The sequence below is a fragment of the Aulonocara sp. 'chitande type north' Nkhata Bay genome, linkage group LG4 (genome assembly GCF_057382095.1).
Source record: "Aulonocara sp. 'chitande type north' Nkhata Bay isolate Kocher_YH1m ecotype deep benthic linkage group LG4, A_spYH_male_GT1.1, whole genome shotgun sequence".
Lineage (NCBI taxonomy): Eukaryota > Metazoa > Chordata > Actinopteri > Cichliformes > Cichlidae > Aulonocara > Aulonocara sp. 'chitande type north' Nkhata Bay.
This window is the reverse complement of record NC_141347.1, coordinates 30,254,684-30,264,694: the sequence shown is the minus strand read 5'-3', so window position 1 is coordinate 30,264,694 and position 10,011 is coordinate 30,254,684. Positions and strand designations below refer to the sequence as shown.

Sequence of the window (10,011 nt, the reverse complement as noted above, 5' to 3'; positions counted from 1 at the left end):
CGTTATCTGGGAATTCTGGAGGGAGAGGAGTGGGGGTGTGTGATTGAGGGCGTGGGGGAGCTGCTAAAAGCTGTGCACTTCCTTTTGTGTTTCATCTTGATGCATTCTCAATCATCCAGGGAAATAAATCTCCAAAAGTCACCAACTTGGAGTGTTTCAGTTTGCCATCTTAGGGAGAAATCAACACACATGGGTGTATGTCCTTTGTTGCTCAGATTTATTGATAAAAACAGTACAAAAAACCAACCATTTGTACACATATTTACAAATAATAATAAAAAGTGAGTGAGTACAAACAATTCAACATTTTCAGCAATCACTCACAATCCTGGCACTGCCATGGTATCTGTAGTCTGCATTTACCACATGTGTATCTTTTGCAGTGAACACATCGCACAGTGGCATGATTGTTCTTGCAGTTGTGTTTGACCTGACACGTGGCTCTTTTTCCAGGGCTAGGTGTGGAGGGTTGTGTCCGAAGCAACTGTTCTTTTCTTGCCTTCTTCGCAGCTACATGAGAGCGAGCCAACTCTGTTGCAAGCGCCACCAGGAAGTCCACCCGTCTTTCCTTCGTCCCGGTGCATGCTTGATACAGCACATGTGCATTCAGTGCTGCCATGTCAATCATGTTATAAAACACGGCGACTGGCCAGCGCCGTGTTCCTTTGCGGACAGTGTACTCCCGAACCATCTGGTCCATCACATCCACGCCACACTTTGTTTTGTTGTAAAGGGAGACAGTGTTTGGCTTCCTTTTGGTGGTGTTATGACAATAGAAGCGTACGCTGCAGATGGAGAGCCAACGGCTAAGGCCAGGAGAAGTATCTCGAGTCGCCTTCAGAGCTTCCTGTGTTTCATCACTCTTGACATGCTTCGTAGCATTCAAGAATGGACTATTCAACATGCACAGCAAACGGAGCATGTTCATTGGTTCATGGACCTCCCTGAACTAATGGCATTTATTGCAATTGTGATCTTGCGGGGGGTTTACAGGGTTCCATCTGTAAATGACTGCTGGTCAGCAAACCTGGGAAACCCACAGATAATTGGAACTATGGCACGAAACCGCTTCCAAAACATCATGCAACACCTACGCTTTGATGACAAGTCCACCCGCTGTGATCGAGCAAAGACTGACAAGTTTGCTGCAATTTCCAGTGTGTGGGGATCATTTGTCACCAACTGCATCACGTGCTACAACCCTGGTCTACATATCACCGTTGATGAACAGCTTTTCCCATCAAAGACTCGGTGCTGTTTCCTGCAGTATATTGCAAGTAAACCTGACAAGTTTGGGATCAAGTTTTGGGTGGCTTGCGACCTAAAATCCAAGTACATTTGCAATGTCTTCCCATATCTTGGCAAGGACCCCAATCGTCCCACTGGGGAGAGACTTTCTGAAAATGTAGTAATGAGGCTGATGGAACCATTCCTAGACAAGGGCAGAAATGTTACCACGGACAATTTTTTCACATCGCTTTCACTTGCACAAAAACTTCTTAGACGGAAAACCACCATCCTCGGCACAGTCAACAGGATTCGCAGGGAAATTCCTCAATCCACTAGACAGACAGATCGCAATGTATTCACCACTCAGGTATGTTACAGGTCTTTTGTGGTTCTATGTTTATGTGTTTCATTGTGTGTAAAAGGGCTATGGAAATAACAATTTATCTTATTTCTTAGGTGTTTTCAACCTCTGCTGCCACGCTGACGGCGTATGCGGCCAAACGGAAGAAGACAGTCTATATTCTTAGCAGCATGCACAGCGTGGTTCAGACTGATAACACCACCAAAAGGAAGCCAAACACTGTCTCCCTTTACAACAAAACAAAGTGTGGCGTGGATGTGATGGACCAGATGGTTCGGGAGTACACTGTCCGCAAAGGAACACGGCGCTGGCCAGTCGCCGTGTTTTATAACATGATTGACATGGCAGCACTGAATGCACATGTGCTGTATCAAGCATGCACCGGGACGAAGGAAAGACGGGTGGACTTCCTGGTGGCGCTTGCAACAGAGTTGGCTCGCTCTCATGTAGCTGCGAAGAAGGCAAGAAAAGAACAGTTGCTTCGGACACAACCCTCCACACCTAGCCCTGGAAAAAGAGCCACGTGTCAGGTCAAACACAACTGCAAGAACAATCATGCCACTGTGCGATGTGTTCACTGCAAAAGATACACATGTGGTAAATGCAGACTACAGATACCATGGCAGTGCCAGGATTGTGAGTGATTGCTGAAAATGTTGAATTGTTTGTACTCACTCACTTTTTATTATTATTTGTAAATATGTGTACAAATGGTTGGTTTTTTGTACTGTTTTTATCAATAAATCTGAGCAACAAAGGACATACACCCATGTGTGTTGATTTCTCCCTAAGATGGCAAACTGAAACACTCCAAGTTGGTGACTTTTGGAGATTTATTTCCCTGGATGATTGAGAATGCATCAAGATGAAACACAAAAGGAAGTGCACAGCTTTTAGCAGCTCCCCCACGCCCTCAATCACACACCCCCACTCCCCTCCCTCCAGAATTCCCAGATAACGACCCAATATACATATGAATGACTAGCCAATTTAGCTTCCACTTGGCTGAAGCTAAAGCTTAGCTAAAAGCCATTTGGCTGCTCTCCGGGTTTTATAGGTAGAAAGGTAGAAGCCTGGGGATGCTAGTGTTGAAACATACACACTGAAATAGGAGAATTTGGTGCCCTCCAGTGGTCACTGTAAGGAACTGTAGAATAAGATAGAATAATCCTTTAATTGAAATTTGGTTGTAACAGCAGCCAGAAAAACACATATACAAACAAACAGTACACAGAACAGAAACATACACTTTTTTTAACATCACACTAGGATCTACACTCAAAAAAATAACTCTTTAGATGAACATAAAAAAATCATGGAAAGAATTTCCACGTGATTAAATTGCTTTATTTTAGCATTATGCAATTCTGTTACTCCAACTTAATGCACTCAAGTTGGACCAACTTAATTAAAGATTGATGAATCAACGTATTTACTGCATTTTGATCCAATATATTTTAATAGTGTTGATCCAACTTAAAGAGTTTTGTTCCAACTCAATTCAGTAGGTTTTCTCCAACTAATTTACTAAATTTGGTCCCAGCTTAAGTTAATTGAGTTGAACCAACTCATACAAATTAAGTTATTCCAACACAAGTCTTTAATGCTAATAGAAAGCAATTTAATCACGTGGAAATTCTTTCCATGATTATTTTAAGTTAATTTAAAGAGTAATTTTTTGGAGCATTTAACAAAGTCTAGAGTCTGGTTAACATACATTTCACTATTACATCTAAAAGGTAAATAAAAATTTGTCATACACATCTTTTTGTTTTCTCCAATTTATTGAATTTATAGCAAATTTCACATAATGTATAAAGAATACATGAAATGCAAGTACAAGTTACATAACAGAAAAAAAGTAGTGGACAAAGTGGAAAGTTAACCTGTTAAAACAATTTTTTAACAACAATGAATGGCTGAAGCAGGTGATTTTCCAATGACCAATACAACTACTTTGAAGGTCAACAGATGCACTTTCAAAAAAGAAAATATCTGCAATTATTTTAGGTTCATGGTCCAGATACATGGTGTAGCTGTTGTAATGGGAACATTTCTCAACGAGAAAATAGTGTTTTGAGAACCTGTACTTTGTGTGCTGTTGGATAGTTCGTGTGCATCTAATTCCATAAGAATCTTCTGCAGGACCTCAAAGGTGTACCTGAGTTCCAGAGGGTAGCTCAGGTTCAGTGAATAGACCAGACCAAGCAACATTGTCACTGCAAAAACTACATTGCCCAACTCACCCATCACTTCCACCCCCTCTAGAACAATCACAACATCCTGAGGGTCATCGCCAGGCTCCGCACCCTCTGACCGAATGACACAGATTCCAAAGACTGTCTCTGCTATGGCAGTGGCAATGCTTTTTATCAACTTCCTGTGACAATAAAACAAACAAAAAAGAGATAATGATTTCTCACTAATGTCCATTGCAAACAGTTTTAAAAGTAAATATCTGTTTTACATTAATGTAAAATACCTAAAAGCTTTATTCATTCAAGCCTTATAATAATGTAAATGTAATCAAAATTGACTGCCCGATATTTTTCCTGACTCATGAGAAGTTCATTCAATACCTCAACAATGGCCTGTCTTTCAAAATCTTGTGATAAGGGTTAGGGCTGCTCAATTAATCGAATTTTAATCACGATTACGATCTGGGCTTTCAACGATCATTAAAAATGACTGAGCCGATTATTAGCCCCTCCCTCATTTATCCGCGACACCTTAAAGGCTGGTCCGTGAAAATATTGTCGGGCATAAACCGGTCTGTGGCGCAAAAAAGGTTGGAGACCGCTGATTAAGAGGACCCGAGGGAAGCTCGGAAAGCTAAGCAGAAGTTATTTGGAGAGTGACTGCCGTTGGTTGAAAAGAGAGTTTAAAAAAAAAAACTTCAGTGGTGTTGCACACTATTTTATATTATTTTTTTAAAGTCATTGTTAACCCTTTAAAGCCGGTCAGAGCAGCACGCTCCGTTTTGCCTAACTATTTTTAAATCCCTGTAGAACCCGAACCGTGTAAGCTAGCGCAATAATTTGTTTTGCATATGAAACCGGAGGAGTTGTACTTACATCTTATGCCATCATTCGCACCAGTCGCACCGGTCCATTCGCACCAGAACCTCTCGCCACAAGAACAGTTTCTTCCCCTCTGCTGTTGGACACATGAACAATAACCACATGACTGTCCCCGCCACTAACACATGACCCTACGCTGTGTCACTGCATCATTTCATGTTTGGCACTGATCACCACCTGCACTCATGTATATATCTTTCTACGTAGCACTCATAATTCTTATTCTCATGTATATATCTCATGTATATCGCATGCACATATTTTTCTTTCTACATAGCACTTTAATTCTTATTGTCTGCACTGAAGCACCGCAGCAATTTCCTAATGTTGTAAACCTCAACATCTGGCAATAAAACCCATTCTGATTCTGATTCTGATCAGCTTGTCCTCGGTCACGGTTTTGTTCCACATATAGCTTTGCAAAAACTGCATAAAAAGCGCTTGCAGGAACAAAAACATAATATTCCAGAAACAGGCTTTGCCGTTCCTATCAGCTGTTCGTAACACTTCCCACAGTGAAATGATGCACATGCTGTTTTCTTTGCAAATTTGCATCATAGGATTGTTTTTTGTTTTTCCTGCAGTATATAAAAATTGCTGTATCTCCAAAATAAAACTATGAAGACACTTAAAATAAATTTCCTGTGGTGGGAAACTATTTTTTGCAACTTTATTGTATTTAAAGTTTTGAGGGATAAACCTCTTAAATTTCTCCAAGTAGAAATATATGTAAACAAAACAAAAGCGATTTTCAATTTTTTTTAGTTTATTGCACTTTTTTGCAATTTATGTAATTACTATGGACTTAATGCATACATATTATTAAAATATGGGCTATAACAGTTGTATTGATGTATAGCAACTTGAAATGCTCCCACAAATGGCACTACAGCATGTAAAAAAAATAATAATATAAGCTCTGGTGGACTTGGTTCTATAGTAGGTCTTAAAGGGTTAAATAAATATCGTCAAATAATCGTGATCTCAATTTCAGTGAAAATAATTGTGATTATCATTTTTGCCATAATCGAGCAGCCCTAATAGGGGTGACTGTGGCACAGGAGGTAGAGCAAGTTGTCTACTGGTTTAATCCCTGGCTTCTCTAATCTGATACTAAAACTATCAATGGGTAACATACTGAACCCCAAGTTGCTCCTGATACATCCATTGAAGTGTAAATGTTACATAAAAATCTTTTATGAATGTGTGTATGGATGAGGTTATTATAATGATATTATAATAATGATAGTATAAAACACTCAAAAATGGTGTGTGTAGTATCCAGTGAGAAACTTAAAGCTCTTACTTTTCCTATTTTAAAAGGTATTTTTTACAGCCACCGGTAATTTATAGGAAAACCCCATCCCCTGAAACTTTTTGTATGTAGTTCAAGCTTATCTTTGATCATCTCCTTAGTTAAGGATACAGGCAAGTTAACATACCAGGTAATTCTTCACCAGCTTCTCAGGATCTTCATTCAGGTACACGCAAAGACCTTTGGCGATGTATTCTCTTCTGATTTCAACAGCATCAGTCTTCATACACAGAGGGGGAAAAAAAACAAATATATACGGAAATCCATCTCAACGACCTAGCAGTGGGATTAAAGAACTTTTAGTTGAATTACCAGGAATTTATGAGAAATACAGAGGCTATTGTTTTACGGTCTTAATCTTTTCAAATAGTATTTATGCATTTTAGACAAGTCTGTCATTTTAATATTGTTTTGTAATTTGTGTATTAATTTAATCATGCCATACCCCCAATTCAAGAAAGTTTAGATGATGTGTACATAAAATCAGAATGCAATGGTTTCTTGGTCTCAAAACTATATGTCACTTACAAATGAATATATTACATTTTTAACATGGGAATGTGATAATTTTTAAGAAAAATATTAGCTCACCATGAATTTGATGAACTGGCCTGCCAGCTCTCCAGACCTTTCACCACCTGATAAGATTAAACATTTATTATCTTTACAGGAGGGAACTGCAAGTCTCCAACTTTATTAAGTAGAAAAATATTTAATTTCAAAAAAATTAAAAAACAGGAAAACATATCTGTTCATGTTTTGTCTTTCCTCCTCAGTGTACTAAAAACACATAAATTGTTAAATAAACCACTGTCCATCAGTTGCAACTTACAAACTTACAAATTTCAACAACCCACACGTAAAATGTAAATTTATCACAACAGTCTCTGTGGTAGAGCCAAACTAGCTTATGTGCAGAGGTTAAGTTATAAACAATATCTATATTTGGAGTAGCTAAGTCTTTCATATTAGGCTATCATGCTAGCATGACATTGTGCTATATTCTTGCACTAACGTGTTAGCTAGCTAGAATGGCATAAACAAACAGATTTTTTTTTTAAAAAACAAAAAAACAAATGTGAATAAATAGAACTGAAAAGAATCGACAAACTAATGATACCTTTGTGCAAAAAGTATTTTCATCAAGATGGATGAAGATAGATTCACTCTTACCTTTCCAAGATGACCACGAAGCAAACCATGTGCTTTCCTGCCTCTTGTTTAGAATCTCACGTGATCTTGTGATATCGCGAGTCTTTAAGGCAGCTAACCACTCTTGTTAGATTTTATCATGTCATATCAACAAGAATAAATTTAAGAGGCGCTAAGTTGGTAAATTTCTTGTAGATCTTATATGATTTTATTACATTCACCTTAGAAACATAAATTCATTGTGTTCAAATTACATGTTAGAGTCTTGTAAATGCAATAACCACCAAATTTCACTTTTTTGAGTGTATATACATCTGGACATACTGGAATCCACATCATAGAGTCAAGTTTGTCCAGCACAATAAAAACAAAAAGCAGCAATTGATTTTCTGCAGTTATGTTCTGAACTATGTGAATAGATTGAGACAGGATTTGCACTTTAGCCTATAACCAAAAACTACGTAGCAAACACTTTTGTTTACTGAAGACAGACATTGTTTTTTAAAGGCAGTTTTTGTCTATGTGAGGCACAAAGTTTTCTGCCGATGTAAATCAATAAATTCCACTCTGTGTTTCATGGGAGGGTTTCCGGTTAAGTCCATGAGTTTTGAACTTGTAATTTTGCCTCAGTACACAACATAAGCGGGTGTTAAATCAAACAACCAATGTGATTGATGTACAGATTTTTAGAAGTTGGAGACATTTTTAATTGGCCACACTAACATAATTTTAGATATAAGAATTGTTTTTAATACTTGGATGAAAATCTTTGGCAGTCAGTGACTACCTAAAGTCTTAAACCCATGTAGATAAACGCTGTGTTTTCTCCTTTGAGAGGCTCTGCCAGGCCTTTACTGCAGCCACCTTTAGTTGTGCTTGTTTATGGGTCTTTTTGTATTCAGTTTTCCATCTATTAACCAAAAATCAAGCTCTGTTGGGACTGACTGACTGAGCTACTAAAAAGTATTCCATTTCTTCACCTTGAGAAACTCTTGGGCTGCATTTGCATTTCACTTTGGGTCACTATCCATTTGCTTCATGAAACACTGATCAGTTTTAAGCATTTGGCCAAATCTGGATAAAGAGTATAGGTGTGTAGACTTCAGGATTCATCCTGTGCCATTTATTAGCGATAACATCATTAGTGAAGTGGTTCTATTGGCAGCCATATATAACATTGCCAGCATACATTGCCTCAAGTTGAATGATAATGGTGTATGCCTTGGATCATCAGCTGTTTCTCTCCCTCTTCATATTTTTCTCTTTCCATTGTAATACAAATTCTTATTGTTTTCTTATTGTCCAAAGATTTTTTTTCCCAGAACTCTACAAAGTCTTTTAGATGCTTTCCGGAAAAGTCAAATTTGGTCCTCTTGCCTGTGGAAATAATTCTGTCACAATGCACTTTAGTGTCCTCCTGTGGTCTCTCTGGTCTGTTTGTGTATCTGACCTGGGCAGTGCATTCACCTCTCTGATAGCTTTTTTTTCTCCAGCCTAATTGCACTGATTTCTCTTTGGGCATCATTTTTAAAATTACAATGAAAATGATAAAATAAAAATTCAACACTGTGACTCAACTGAAAACATTATGTCTCTTTCATTTGTCATGAAGGTCAGGAAACTGCTTGTAGGTCAATTGTCCAATTAATTCTGACCCCCATCCAGGAATAATATTTTAATTTACTAGTGTCCATGCTGGGCAGCATGGACAATAATGACTACTGGTTCATTGCCCTAACATTTCACCAAAACCAACATACAGTGGATTTTGATCTGCAATTTTACAGCTAAAACAAGTTAAAGATAAAAAGTGTTACTGGAACATGAATAAATTTTGTTCCATTCATCTGTTGTTTAGAAGTTTTAGCAGAAACAATGTCAGTTAGACAGGGTCTGGAAATTTCAGCAAAGGAAATGATCTGCCGGCTCCAAACAGGCATGTTGACTGGAAAGGTTAATGCAAGATAATGAGAAAACCTCAAGTGGAACATTTAAGAAATTATATTACACTCACCTTAGTTTCCCCCTGAGGGTGTTATCATGTACCATCTCATTTCAATCATGTTCTTTTTAATGGCCTAGAATTGATCCAGTGGTTCAGTGATTGTACCATACATTTGGGCGATGACAGTACACAATGGTGTTAATTTTCATGCCCCTGAGCTCAAAAAGCGAGGAAGAGATTTCTGTAAAATGCCAATATGTTTTCTTGTCAAAGGCTCTCTGTGTAATAGCTCAGTGGCTGTATTGACCCGCATAAAAGACAGAAAAAGGGAGAGAAAAAAAGACTTTAACAACACAAATTCTAAAACATTCACTGTGGAAGGATTGATTTGTCACTTGCTTGGATGATTTATGAATGTTCTTCCTCCTTTTGACAACACTAACCTCAAAAGGGAAGATTTTTACTTGCTAGTCACAGTCACAGGGCAACAAGGCAATGCAATACCATCGACTCTTTTACTGATGCATGACAGTGTGATTCATGATTGCGGTTGAGCATCCAGCTCTCACGGGGACCCATAAAATAGATAACATTTTAAATTCCGTCGTCTTTTCAAAGGAAAAAAAAAAAAAAAAACTTCCACTATGGAAGCTGCCGCACTGATGCTCTTTTCATTTTCACCATCATGAAACACCAGGGTAACAAAACAATTCCACACACCAGTAAACACGAGCAGTTTATGTATCAGTGCCACCTTTATTCTCTGAGCTACTGACCTTCTTCTAGCTGTAAATATCAGCTGCTTTTAAGCCATCAGTCGTGTCGCATGCTAGTTGTTGTGCTGACTGCCCACGAGCTTGTGAGACAGAGCATTTGTCCTGAAAGCACAGGGTAAGTTCATCTTAATAAGTCAGGCTGAAGGCGTTTT

At 38.3% G+C, this 10,011-nt stretch overlaps 1 long non-coding RNA gene across 6 annotated transcripts; it reads right to left on the bottom strand.

Annotated features, from left to right (window-relative positions):
- Positions 1-2,875: 2,875 nt before the first annotated feature.
- Positions 2,876-9,427, bottom strand: LOC147332947 (uncharacterized). Of its 6 annotated transcripts, none has more exons than XR_015128852.1 (5): positions 7,160-9,427; positions 6,578-6,624; positions 6,114-6,206; positions 4,666-4,747; positions 2,876-3,971 (listed from the first exon to the last, which is right to left on the bottom strand). It is a non-coding gene; the product is annotated as an uncharacterized LOC147332947 (long non-coding RNA). The 6 variants fall into 6 exon arrangements; XR_015128849.1 differs by having other exon boundaries at positions 2,877-3,971; positions 6,114-6,186; positions 7,160-9,425; XR_015128847.1 differs by having other exon boundaries at positions 2,877-3,971; positions 6,114-6,186; positions 7,107-9,424.
- Between the last annotated feature and the right edge of the window lie 584 nt (positions 9,428-10,011).